Genomic DNA, 15,193 nt, shown 5'->3' on the forward strand with positions numbered 1-15,193 from the left:
GGTGTAGCACACTGAGATGGGAATGTTATTCCATGCCTGATACCCCTAAAAAGCCTTTGGTGTGGTGTAGCACACTGAGATGGGAATGTTATTCCATGCCTGATACCCCTAAAAAGCCTTTGGTGTGGTGTAGCACACTGAGATGGGAATGTTATTCCATGCCTGATACCCCTAAAAAGCCTTTGGTGTGGTGTAGCACACTGAGATGGGAATGTTATTCCATGCCTGATACCCCTAAAAGCCTTTGGTGTGGAGTAGCACACTGAGATGGGAATGTTATTCCATGCCTGATACCCCTAAAAAGCCTTTGGTGTGGAGTAGCACACTGAGATGGGAATGTTATTCCATGCCTGATACCCCTAAAAAGCCTTTGGTGTGGTGTAGCACACTGAGATGGGAATGTTATTCCATGCCTGATACCACTAAAAAGCCTTTGGTGTGGTGTAACACACTGAGATGAGAATGTTATTCCATGCCTGATACCCCTAAAAAGCCTTTGGTGTGGTGTAGCACACTGAGATGGGAATGTTATTCCATGCCTGATACCCCTAAAAAGCCTTTGGTGTGGTGTAGCACACTGAGATGGGAATGTTATTCCATGCCTGATACCCCTAAAAAGCCTTTGGTGTGGAGTAGCACACTGAGATGGGAATGTTATTCCATGCCTGATACCCCTAAAAAGCCTTTGGTGTGGTGTAGCACACTGAGATGGGAATGTTATTCCATGCCTGATACCACTAAAAAGCCTTTGGTGTGGTGTAACACACTGAGATGAGAATGTTATTCCATGCCTGATACCCCTAAAAAGCCTTTGGTGTGGTGTAGCACACTGAGATGGGAATGTTATTCCATGCCTGATACCCCTAAAAAGCCTTTGGTGTGGTGTAACACACTGAGATGAGAATGTTATTCCATGCCTGATACCACTAAAAAGCCTTTGGTGTGGAGTAGCACACTGAGATGGGAATGTTATTCCATGCCTCATACCCCTAAAAAGCCTTTGGTGTGGTGTAGCACACTGAGATGGGAATGGTATGACATGCCTGATACCCCTAAAAAGCCTTTAGTGTGGTGTAGCACACTGAGATGGGAATGTTATGACATGCCTGATACTCCCCCAAAAGCCTTTGGTGTGGTGTAGCACACTGAGATGGGAATGTTATGACATGCCTGATACTCCCCCAAAAGCCTTTGGTGTGGTGTAGCACACTGAGATGGGAATGTTATGACATGCCTGATACTCCCCCAAAAGCCTTTGGTGTGATGTAGCACACTGAGATGGAAATGTTATGACATGCCTGATACCCAAAAGCCTTTGGTGTGGTGCAACATAGTGAGTTAGGAATATTATTCCATGCCCCATCTCAAAAAATAAGGATTTGCCAGTTCAAAATCCATATATGGTAAAAGGGATTACCATGGTCATATGCCTAATTCCATAAAAGGGAATCAGGCACACGACTCCGAACTAATTTAGCGTTGTACATTGGTGAGGCTCACCAATACTCAAGTCTGACTCAGTGGTGAAGTCCATTAAAATGAATAGGCTTCACTATGAGTCAAAGGCTTCACCTGTATATGGAGGTAAGTATTGTAGACAAGACCAGATGGGAAGCCTGAATGTAAAGTACCTAGTCCCGCATACAAGCAGAGCTATACTGAAGCTAACGGGAGACTGGGTGCCTGCATGGAACTTCTTGCATGCCCTACACTGGTTATTAGACCTGTCCTCCTAATTCCTTGGTTTCCTTCCTAATTTTAGTTTCTTTAAAAGAAAAATGTAATTCCCTTGGTGGCTAGTGGCCCCAAATGCACTGCTTTTTGTTCTTCCATACAGATGGAGCTGCTCTGTCTGAGAATTTTTTCTGGATTAGGTGACCACACTGATTCTTCAGGCAGCTTTGGCAGTACACTCAGAAGAGACAAATGCATTTCATTAACACAGAATGTTTCTGCATTGTGTTGTTTTGTCTTGGTATAGCAAGCTACCATTCATTTCAATACCTTGGTGTCATGAGGTATTGAGCTGTGCAGATGACGCCCTCTGTGATGATGTCATCCTTGTGGGCCAGTTGAATTTTACTGTTCAAAGTAGTGAAGCCATTCACTCTTGCTACTCCAATATTTTGGAAACTTGCCCAGTTTGCTTTCTGCCCTAATCGAAACTTATCTTCACCCCTTAGGCCCAGTGGGTCATTAATGATTCAGGCATACCCTGTCCTTATTCTACAGGACCAGTGACATAAATACTGTTCTAAACAGGTTCAGGCTCCTAAGCAATGAGACATTTCCCTGCAGTACATTTGGCTGGGGGCACATGGCTGAAGTAACATTCAGCTGTAGAGAGATATGGCTGTTGCAAATACCCTGAGGGCAATGAGAAACACACAGTGCCATGCCCATAGCTTCAAACACCAAGTGCACAGAGGGAAAATAATGCTCTTGGCTCCCACGACACCAACAGGCGATATGGTAGGCATCAGCAGCATGCTGCTCAGTGAGCATACCAATGGCAGAAAAAATGCAGTGTCTTTATTATTGGTATGTGAGGACCATTACACACTTCACAGTGTCTGGGGACCATTATTTAAAACACATACTAGAATATATGTATGCTGTATTAGAGTGCATAGTACAGCATAAGTGTGATTATGTAGCATGCAGGATTTCCTTCTTGCTGTAGCACACTTCTACATGTATAGTTACATAAGCATGTACTGTACACCAAGCAGAACACATATTACTTGCCTTGACCATGTGCACCTCTTTAATGAATGTGTGGTAAAGTCACTGCATGTTCACTTTGCCCACAAAATATTTGCAACAGCCACATGTCTTTGCAGCTAAATTTCACTTCAGCCATATGTCTTCAACCGAATGTACCATAGGGAACTGTCTCATCACCAAAGAACCTGAACCCACTCTAAACAGAATATGATATTCCTGCATTCACAGCCATGGCTACCAGAATGAACCAGTTATTAAACTAGTCATTACAGCTGCATGTAGGTGATGTTAAATGACCTGCAGCAAACAAACCATAAATACAGCAAAAGTAAAACAGATAAACAAAGAAATATAAATAAGAAACAATGTTGTAGACCTGTGGTATTACAAACTATACACACCTGTTTTTGTTATTAATTATATTCAATACTTATTTATTTACATGTGCTACCTTGAAATGTTAAGACAGAAAGTCCCATTTTCTGTGGAGTTCTGGGTAAAAGATTCTAGAATATATACAATGTTAATAAATATAAAGTTAAGAAATGCAAGTTAGAAATTATATGGAATGGCAATGTGATGGAATGAAATCAGACTGTGAAATTAATATAGATGCAGTCCTAAACATAATAATAATGGACAACATATTATAAAAGTACAGCATAAATTCAATGAGACAATTAAACATAAATCACTAACGATACAGTTTGCAATGTTATCAGTAATATATAATATAGAAAAGAGCAGAAGCAAACAGCATAAGTGGCAATATGAAATAGTTCTTATTTACAAATACTGTTTATAAGCAGTGAAATACAGAACAGATGGTCACGTTTTGTTAACAGCAATGAATGCCTGGTTTGGTATAAAGGTTTTGGGCATTAACCTTTCAATGTCAATATGAGTTTATCTGTTTTATATTGTAAAATGGAAGCTGTGGAGCGAAATGTGAATATAGCATGGTCTACACTATTACATTGTCTGTACAGTGCAGTTTCCGATGTAAGTTTAAAAAGTTTCTGTTTTCTCTGACACAGCACTTTATGAAAACTCTAATAAATCAGAACATTTCATGGATTGGACTTCATTATCCAGATACAACAAAATTATGGCAGTGGGTTGATGGATCTAATGCCATTTTAAGGTAAGCAAATTTACACAGTCCATTCACAGAAGCTGGAATTTCATAGAAAGACACTTTAAAATCTTATTTTCCCTTGACAGACAAGCAATTTTAAGTTGGTTTGCTCTGTATAAACATGTCATAAGTAGAGAATAAAACCAAACATATAATGTTCAGTATGTATAACAGTATATAGTTTGTCACAAACCTAAATAAGGTTTACAGCCTTAAGCTGTAATTTTGAGTAGGGAGATACTTTTTTTTTTTACTCTGATATAAATCTAAGTGTTAATACCATAAGTTACAAAGATAACAGCACTGTGTGTCTCTCTGACTCCTGTGTCTCAAGAATTTCAAAACAGATTTTTAATTGGAATATTTTCCTGCTGATCAGATCCTCTTCTTACAAGATGCAACTCTCCCCCTGAAAATCTTCTGGCCTGAGAACATACATGGAGATGGTTGACTGTAAAAATTGCCATCATGGCTACTAAAACTAAAGAACAAGACACATCAGGCTATGTTTTGCTATAGCTTGTTGTTATATCCTTAAGTGCATTGCAGGTGATAAGATGAAGACAAATACGTGACACACAATGATTAGGATAGATGATCCATGGAGGATATTATTAAAATTATACATTAGGCATATGGGAAGAAAGACTGCACATTGAAATGTCAGCAAATATCACAACAGCTATCGAATATAACCAGCCAGGGAGATTTTCTAACATAAATGCCAACTGCATAATTATAAAAAGAGAGATAGCAATGCTTATTGAAATTGTTTGATAAACTCCCACGATCATATCTGTATATATAAAGTTTATATTATAAGACTGGATTCTAGTCAGTTGACAAAAACATTTTATAACTATTGCAGCATCAGCATTCTGAAGCATACCACTCAACTGTATAGATTTTCACAGAAGGTCCAGATTTTTGCCGCATATTTTAGGTCCGTTTTTCATAAAATTGTGGTTTTCTGTCAAATCAATGGCAAGTCATTAAAGATTGAAATTAGAAAACAATAACAGACATTTGACTTTCAGACTTCATACCCTTTCGAAAATTCATACTAATGCAAAACCGGGTATTCTATCAACTTTCTAAGTTTGTAAGCAAAATATTTAAAAATTGTCCTTATATTTGTGCCTTTGTCCCACTTTTATTTATGGTTCTGTCCAGATTTCTTGCTTTAAGAAGTTGAGATGTATGTTGTGAAGGTATAATAAATGAACTCAGCATCAAACAGATCAGTGTCCACAAAGGTCCTCCAACAGCTGGTCTCTAACATTTTTTTCTTTATTAAGCATTCTTTCTCTTTCTTTCTATGTGAACTTTTTGAATGATTAGTTAATTAACTTGTATTTGTATTTATCATTTGATAACTGGGTTAGTTGGCTGGTCCACTGTACCTTTTTCTGTTATAATCTCTTTTTTGTTTGTCAATCCATCATTCCAGTAGAACATTGCAGATCTCCAACCACCTAAAACACAAACCCTAACCAAAAGCTATTATGAGTACATAAACAATCTGTACAGCTATACTCAACTGGGTAATATTTATTTGCAAATATAAAGCACAGAAAATCCTCAGTCCACGATTTCTATACTTCACAACAGAGCAATGACTTCTCTTAGAAATCACAGTCTTAGAGTATGAAAAGAGGGGTAAGCAGGACTTCTATAATAGTACATAATAAGCATATACATATGAGAATGAAGCGATCAAATGTATAGTTCAAGCAAGTATATCATACACTGTCAACCACCTTTTTGTGTATGTATAGTTCTATATGACTACATCGACTTTATGGAAAGTTGAATGTCATATGGTCAAGACCATATGTTCGACCTTCCTTAAAGTCCACCACAAGAAAAATGCAAAAATCTACATTTTTACAAGGGGGAAAGCCACCTAAAGCAGGTCGGAGGCTGCATCACCCACACCACCTGCAAATTGTATATACTAACTCCAAAATTGCATTACAGAGGGGTAAATGGCAAATTTCCCAATCCCAACTATACCACAATGCCAGAGAAATAGTTCAACTTTCTGAAAAGTTGAACATATGGTCTCAGCCATATGTATTTTCCACTTTCTGGAGAGTCAATGTAGTCATATAGACCCACATATATTTATATGCATTTTAATTGAAGTGGTCGAGTCTTGATTGGCTATAGTTTGACTTGTTAGGCCCCAGTGATCAAATATCAACTGGACTAAATTCATTCTCTGTTGTTTTGGAGTTCATCCACTTCCAGGTCCAGAGAAGTCTGCAAGCTAATTGTGTGATCTTCTTTATGTTAAGACCATTCTTGGAGTTTTGATGACCAATAAAGCATTTTCAATAAACTAATAAATGTAGAGTAGCTCTATCATCTATCTTAAACACACACACACACACACACACACACACACACACACACACACACATATATATATATATATATATATATATATATATATATATATATATATATATTTATTTATATATTTAAGGTACTTACATATTCTCGAAACCAGATTTCTAACATTACGTAAGTCATTATGTTTTCACGAAAGGACTGTATGTTTAAGTAAAAAGGGGTGAGTAAACTCCTAATTACCTTTGTATCGATAGCCTTGCTTGTGAAACAGGACCAGAAAGAAGAAATGGAAGCAGGACTTTAGCAACTGACTGCAAGAGGGACAACTTTTTTCATCCATCGCATTCTTTTAAAAGAGTGTAGAAACATGTGCTCTACTAAACTGACCACAAAGGCAGGGGAACTGTGATCCTCTATATGTTTTTAAAAGGATCTGGAAAGTTAAGTTCCTTCTTAGCCTTTTTGTGATACTGTAAAAATATTACTGTAAAAATTCCCCTTCTACTTTCCTAAATACTACCTGTAATGACAGTTGAACACAAATATGAGATTTCCGTTTTTCTCATAGGTGGCTGGAGCAGCTCAATATTAGCATCAAATCTGGAGTCTTGCTTTCTGCTGTTGTAAAGGAATCTCAATGGTAGGTTAACATCAGTTCTACACACAGTTTTCCCATCGTGGAAGATTTAAGTTTTGTGCTTCTGAAAGTGATCAGGAGCTGGGGAAAACTGTGTGTAAAAGTAATATTAACCTACCATTCTGATTCCTTTACAACAGAAAGCAGGAGTGCAGATTGGATGTTAACATCTGAAGACTGAGTTGCTCGCTACTTGGTTGTGATAATACGATTCAAGTCACTATATTCCTCCCCACAAATACAGGCAGTGCTTACTTATTTTTAGAACAGGTAGGTAACACTATACAATTGTTCATTTCAGTCCTACTAAATGTAAATGACATGTTAGAAATCTGGTTGCGATAATACATAAGTGCCACATTTAATTATATGTGTGTATCTGTCTGTGTATATGGATCTAGGACTGTTGAACGAAAGTTCAACAGTCCGAATCCACTATCACCAAACACACTTTAATGAAAGCGCTTTCGCCGAAAAAAGTGTGTTTTAAAAAAACACTAAATCTACTTTTAAGCAGGGAGACAAGCCCCCCTGCACCACCCATGTGGTGGGGAGGCTGCACCCCCACAACCCCCGTACTTTAATATTCTCACTCCGAGATCGCACTACAGTGGGGAAAAGGGAATTTTCCCTTATCCACACCATAGTACGACCAGCACAACAGGCACACTTATGCGAAAATTCTGCTTCAGTGAAAAGCCCGCCCATTCGCAATTTGGTAAAACGTGCATTCATGCAAGAGTCCTAGACCTATGTATATATGTATCTATATGTGTATGTATGTGTGTATATATATATATATATATATATATATACAGAGAGAGAGAGAGAGAGAGAGAGTAAAAGAGAATATTTATATATATATATATATATATATATATATATATATATATATATATATATATATGTATGTATGTAGTCCATCAATCAAAACCCAGTAAATTAAGACTTCCATGATGCCTGCACACAGATCAACACCTTGATTTCAGTTCTCCCAGTGGGAAAAAAGAAACTGAGAGATAAGGGCCAGAAACTCAACAAGTTTTATTAAATTTGGTTACTGGCTAGTAAGTACACTGCCTGGAAACCAGCAAAGAAGAAACTTAGGGAGATGAAAAGAAAATCAACTAGAAAGGTGAAAAGACTGACAGAGAAGAATCCTATAGCTGTTGAGCAAAAAGCAGTTCAAGCTCCAGCTTTGGTGTAAGGCATGGCTTCCAGTAATCTAGAGGAAAGGATACATCAAATGTTCTCAGAGCCGATTAAAATAAACAAAACACTGAAGGAGTATATCAACTTAAATAACAAAAGGATGAAAAAATGGTAGGAGCTTTAAAGAGCTATACAGATGAAGTGCTAAAACCTCAAAAATCAGGATAAAATGAAGAAAAGGCTGTCTGAGCATGGGACTGCTCAAGAAGAGCTGTTTCAAAAAATGGTAGAGTTAGAGGACAGAGTACACAGGAGAATATTGAGATTTTCTGCTAAACCAGGCAAACTGGAAGGGACAAACTGTCTTAATTTTATAAAATCACAAGTAAGCAACTAGACTGGTATTCCACCGCAGAATTTGATAACTGAAAGGACACCTCATGCCTATGCTCCAAACCTGGCCATGAGAAAACAGCCAAGATCTGTATTAGTAAAGATACAATCATACCAGCAGAAAGAATTGATCCTGACAAACCTGCGACAAAAGGGCAAATATTGAAAATTAGATACAATAGAGTGTTTGTGGAAAATGTTATTCATTATACAGAAGAGAAGTAAATTTATCCCAGTAATCAGGAATGTTGAGAGGCAGGTATGAGATTAAAAACTAGCTGTCTTTTGAATATTTCTTCCTGGATGATGGAAGTAATTGTTTGATTTAGAAGAGGCTAAGGAGGAAATACAAATGTTTGCCCAACAAAAAGTGAGCCATCAAACAGAAGGAGACTCTGTTTCTAGTTATTCTAATAATAACGCTTATAGAGAGACTTTGCAAGTGAAATCTTTTCCAGTGTTCCAAAGGAAAATGTTTGTGAGGTAAAAAAAAACACTGCCAACTAGAAGAATTGGGAGTACCTTGGACATGAACCAAAGTCTGCGGTTGGAAGATGGAGATGAACATGAAGACCAGCAACACTGAAATTAGTGAATAAGTGTGAGACTACAAAGCATGAATCATATTTGTGAAATATGGCTTTACAGAAAATATGGAAAGACTGGATTTTTGTTGAGTTTGTTAAAGTTGTATGGGAATGAAACAAATATGCCCCATTTCATGTCATAAATGTTTGGAAGGACAGTGAAGGGAAAGAGGTGGAAGAAAAAGAGTGACTGTAAGTAAAACAAGTTTTGTTTTTAACAGTATTTGTATGGGACATTTCATGATATAAATTGCATGTTGTATGCAGTAAACACTTTTAGTTATTGTATGTGATAAAGATATGAATCAAACAATGTCCTTTTTCTTCTTATTTTTTAGCTTTAAGAAATGTAGACATTACAGTGTAAAAGGAGACGTAAAGCTCAGGAAAAGCATGTTTAGGTTACTATGTTGAAATCTTGACTTGTCGAGGTGGTGGATGTGGGTGTAATAGTTCATAAATTGTAATATATGTAGAGTTGATATGTTCTCTCTTTTGCATAGTTGAATGTCTTTAGTTTAATCTAATAATAAGTTTTATGGTTAAGCAAATACACAAGAGGGCACCAAATGGAATAAGTTTTTCTTTGGCAAATAAATGTTCAATGTAAGTTGAGAGGCTTCCAAAGCCGTACATTTGGTACTTGTGTTTCCATGGAGATAAGGACAAGCTGAATATAGGGGTGAGCAATAAAATCCAGAATACTTTTCTAAGGATAAAGGATAATGTTTTCTGAAAGCATATAAGCTGTTTTTCTTATTTGGGTGGGGAATGAAGATAAAACATGAATTGAGAGTAATTAGTATAAGTAGGAGCACAGGCTGTAATGTGTTTTAGCATGGATAAACTTAATGTTAGGTTAAGTTATGTCTGTGTGTGCAGCTGTCTAAATATGTTAATATGTACTGTGTTTACAGTAACTTATAAAATTGGGTTTCAGCTAGAATCTAATAGCTTCTATTACTGTAAAGGTTAGTTTGTGCCAAGAATTTACCATTTACACTTTTATCAGATAACACATGGTCAAAGATCTATGAACATTTGTTTGATCTGTGAAGATATTAGTCAATTCTGTGAAAAGACTCAGGCTGCAACCATTGGAAGTGAGAGTACAAAATTCCACATCTTCATTGGATTGAATATATTACACAGTTTCAGCTGTAGAGAGATATGGCGCTGTTGCCAAATGCTCCCACAAGGGCAATGAACCAAACACACAGTGCCATGCCCATAGCTTCAAACACCAAGTGCACAGAGGGAAAAATAATGCTCTTGGCTCCACGACACCAACAGGCGTGTAAGTATGGCATCAGCAGCATGCTGCCCAGTGAGCATGCCGTAATGGCAGAAAAATGCAGTGTCTTTATTATTGGTATGTGAGGACCATTACACACTTCCACAGTGTCTGGGGACCACATTATTTAAAACACATACTAGAATATATGTATGATGTATTGAAATTGCATAGTACAGCATAAGTGTGATTATGTAGCATGCAGGATTTCCTTCTTGCTGTAGCACACTTCTACATGTATAGTTACATAAGCATGTACTGTACACCAAGCAGAACTACATATTACTTGCCTTGACCATGTGCACCTCTTTTTAATGAATGTGTGGTAAAAGAATCACTGCATGTTCACTTTACTTACAAAATAGTTTAGTAACAGCCACATGTCTCTTTGCAGCTAAATTTCACTTCAGCCATGTGTCTTCAACCAGATGTACCATAGGGAACTGTCTCATCACCAAAGTTAAAACCTGAACCCACTCTAAAACAGAGATATGATATTCCTGCATTCACAAAAGCCATGGCTACCAAGAATGAACCAGTTATTGAACTAGTCATTACAGCTGCATGTAGGTGATGTTAAATGACCTGCAGCAAACAAACCATAAATACAGCAAAAGTAAAACAGATAAACAAAGAAATGTAAATAAGAAACAATGTTGTAGACCTGTGGTATTACAAACTATACACACCTGTTTTTGTTATTAATTATATTCAATACTTATTTATTTACATGTGCTACCTTGAAATGTTAAGACAGAAAGTCCCATTTTCTGTGGAGTTCTGGGGAAAAGATTCTAGAATATATACAATGTTAATAAATATAAAGTTAAGAAATGCAAGTTAGAAATGATATGGAATGGCAATGTGATGGAATGAAATCAGACTGTGAAATGAATATAGATGCAGTCCTAAACATAATAATAATGGACAACATATTATAAAAGTACAGCATAAATTCAATGAGACAATTAAACATAAATCACTAACGATACAGTTTGCAATGTTATCAGTAATATATAATATAGAAAAGAGCAGAAGCAAACAGCATAAGTGGCAATATGAAATAGTTCTTATTTACAAATACTGTTTATAAGCAGTGAAATACAGAACAGATGGTCACGTTTTGTTAACAGCAATGAATGCCGGGTTTGGTATAAAGGTTTTGGGAGTTAACCTTTCAATGTCAATATGAGTTTATCTGTTTTATATTGTAAAATGGAAGCTGTGGAGCAAAATGTGAATATAGCATGGTCTACACTATTACATTGTCTGTACAGTGCAGTTTCAGATGTAAGTTTAAAAAGTTTCTGTTTTCTCTGACACAGAACTTTATGAAAACTCTAATAAATCAGAACATTTCATGGATTGGACTTCATTATCCAGATACAAAAAAATTATGGCAGTGGGTTGATGGATCTAATGCCATTTTAAGGTAAGCAAATGTATACAGTCCATTCACAGAAGCTGGAATTTCATAGAAAGACACTTTAAAATCTTATTTGCCCTTGACAGACAAGCAATTTTAAGTTGGTTTGCTCTGTATAAACATGTCATAAGTAGAGAATAAAACCAAACATATAATGTTCAGTAAGTATAACAGTATATAGTTTGTCACAAACCTAAATAAGGTTTACAGCCTTAAGCTGTAATTTTGAGTAGGGAGATACTTTTTTTTACTCTGATATAAATCTAAGTGTTAATACCATAAGTTACAAAGATAACAGCACTGTGTGTCTCTCTGACTCCTGTGTCTCAAGAATTTCAAAACAGATTTTTAATTGGAATATTTTCCTGCTGATTAGATCCTCTTCTTACAAGATGCAACTCTCCCCCTGAAAATCTTCTGGCCTGAGAACATACATGGAGATGGTTGACTGTAAAAATTGCCATCATAGCTACTAAAACCAAAGAACAAGACACATCAGGCTATGTTTTGCTATAGCTTGTTGTTATATCCTTAAGTGCATTGCAGGTGATAAGATGAAGACAAATACGTGACACACAATGATTAGGATAGATGATCCATGGAGGATATTATTAAAATTATACATTAGGCATATGGGAAGAAAGACTGCACATTGAAATGTCAGCAAATATCACAACAGCTATAGAATATAACTAGCCAGGGAGATTTTCTAACATAAATGCCAACTGCATAATTATAAAAAGAGAGATAGCAATGCTTATTGAAATTGTTTGATAAACTCCCACGATCATATCTGTATACATAAAGTTTATATTATAAGACTGGATTCTAGTCAGTTGACAAAAACATTTTATAACTATTGCAGCATCAGCATTCTGAAGCATACCACTCAACTGTATAGATTTTCACAGAACGTCCAGATTTTTGCCGCATATTTTAGGTCCGTTTTTCATAAAATTGTGGTTTTCTGTCAAATTAATGGCAAGTCATTAAAGATTGAAATTAGAAAACAATAACAGACATTTGACTTTCAGACTTCATACCCTTTCGAAAATTCATACTAATGCAAAACCGGGTATTCTATCAACTTTCTAAGTTTGTAAGCAAAATATTTAAAAATTGTCCCTATATTTGTGCCTTTGTCCCACTTTTATTTATGGTTTTGTCCAGATTTCTTGCTCTAAGAAGTTGAGAGGTATGTTGTGAAGGTATAATAAATGAACTCAGCATCAAACAGATCAGTGTCCACAAAGGTCCTCCAACAGCTGGTCTCTAACATTTTTTTCTTTATTAAGCATTCTTTCTCTTTCTTTCTATGTGAACTTTTTGAATGATTAGTTAATTAACTTGTATTTGTATTTATCATTTGATAACTGGGTTAGTTGGCTAGTCCACTGTACCTTTTTCTGCTATAATCTCTTTTTTGTTTGTCAATCCATCATTCCAGTAGAACATTGCAGATCTCCAACCACCTAAAACACAAACCCTAACCAAAAGCTATTATGAGTACATAAACAATCTGTACAGCTATACTCAACTGGGTAATATTTATTTGCAAATATAAAGCACAGAACATCCTCAGTCCACAATTTCTATACTTCACAACAGAGCAATGACTTCTCTTAGAAATCACAGTCTTAGAGTAAGAAAAGAGGGGTAAGCAGGATTTCTATACTAGTACACAATAAGCATATACATATGAGAATGAAGTGATCAAATGTATAGTTCAAGCAAGTATATCATACACTGTCAAATACCCTTTTGTGTATGTATAGTTCTATATGACTACATCGACTTTATGGAAAGTTGAATGTCATATGGTCAAGACCATATGTACAACCTTCCTTAAAGTCCACCACAAGAAAAATGCAAAAATCTACATTTTTACAAGGGGGCAAGCCACCTAAAGCAGGTCGGGGGCTGTATCACCCATACCACCTGCAAATTGTATATACTAACTCCAAAATTGCATTACAGAGGGGTAAATGGCAAATTTCCCGATCCCAACTATACCACAATGCCAGAGAAATGGTTCAACTTTCTGAAAAGTTGAACATATGGTCTCAGCCATATGTATTTTCTACTTTCTGGAGAGTCAATGTAGTCATATAGACCTACATATATTTATATGCATTTTAATTGAAGTGGTCGAGTCTTGATTGGCTATAGTTTGACTTGTTAGGCCCCAGTGATCAAATATCAACTGGACTAAATTCATTCTCTGTTGTTTTGGAGTTCATCCACTTCCAGGTCCACTTATAAGAGAAGTCTGCAAACTAATTGTGTGATCTTCTTTATGTTAAGACCATTCTTGGAGTTTTGATGACCAATAAAGCATTTTCAATAAATTAATGTTAAATGTAGAGTAGTTCTATCATCTATCTTACACACACACACACACACACACACACACATATTTGTATATATATATATATATATATATATATATATATATATATATATATATATATATATATATATATTTATATATATATTTAAGGTACTTACATATTCTCGAAACCAGATTTCTAACATTACGTAAGTCATTATGTTTTCACGAAAGGACTGTATGTTTAAGTAAAAAGGGGTGAGTAAACTCCTAATTACCTTTGTATCAATAGTTTTGCTTTTGAAACAGGACCAGAAAGAAGAAATGGAAGCAGGCCTTTAGCAACTGACTGCAAGAGGGACAACTTTTTTCATCCATCGCATTCTTTTAAAAGAGTGTAGAAACATGTGCTCTACTAAACTGACCACAAAGGCAGGGGAACTATGATCCTCTATATGTTTTTAAAAGGATCTGGAAAGTTAAGTTCCTTCTTAGCCTTTTTGTGATACTGTAAAAATATTACTGTAAAAATTCCCCTTCTACTTTCCTAAATACTACCTGTAATGATGGTTGAACACAAGTATGACATTTCCGTTTTTCTTATAGGTGGCTGGAGCAACTTAGTCTTCAGATATTAGCATCAAATCTGGAGTCTTGCTTTCTGCTGTTGTAAAGGAATCTCAATGGTAGGTTAACATCAGTTCTACACACAGTTTTCCCATCGTGGAAGATTTAAGTGTTGTGCTTCTGAAAGTGATCAGGAGCTGGGGAAAACTGTGTGTAAAAGTAATATTAACCTACCATTCTGATTCCTTTACAACAGAAAGCAGGAGTGCAGATTGGATGTTAACATCTGAAGACTGAGTTGCTCACTACTTGGTTGTGATAATACGATTCAAGTCACTATATTCCTCCCCACAAATACAGGCAGCGCTTACTTATTTTTAGAACAGGTAGGTAACACTATACAATTGTTCATTTCAGTCCTACTAAATGTAAATGACAGGTTAGAAATCTGGTTGCGATAATACATAAGTGCCACATTTAATTATATTTGTGTATCTGTCTGTGTATATGGATCTAGGACTGTTGAACGAAAGTTCAACAGTCTGAATCCACTATCACCAAACACACTTTAACGAAAGTGCTTTC

The sequence above is a fragment of the Protopterus annectens genome, chromosome 9.part0, assembly GCF_019279795.1.
Source record: "Protopterus annectens isolate FY-2018-M chromosome 9.part0, PAN1.0, whole genome shotgun sequence".
Taxonomy (NCBI): domain Eukaryota; kingdom Metazoa; phylum Chordata; order Ceratodontiformes; family Protopteridae; genus Protopterus; species Protopterus annectens.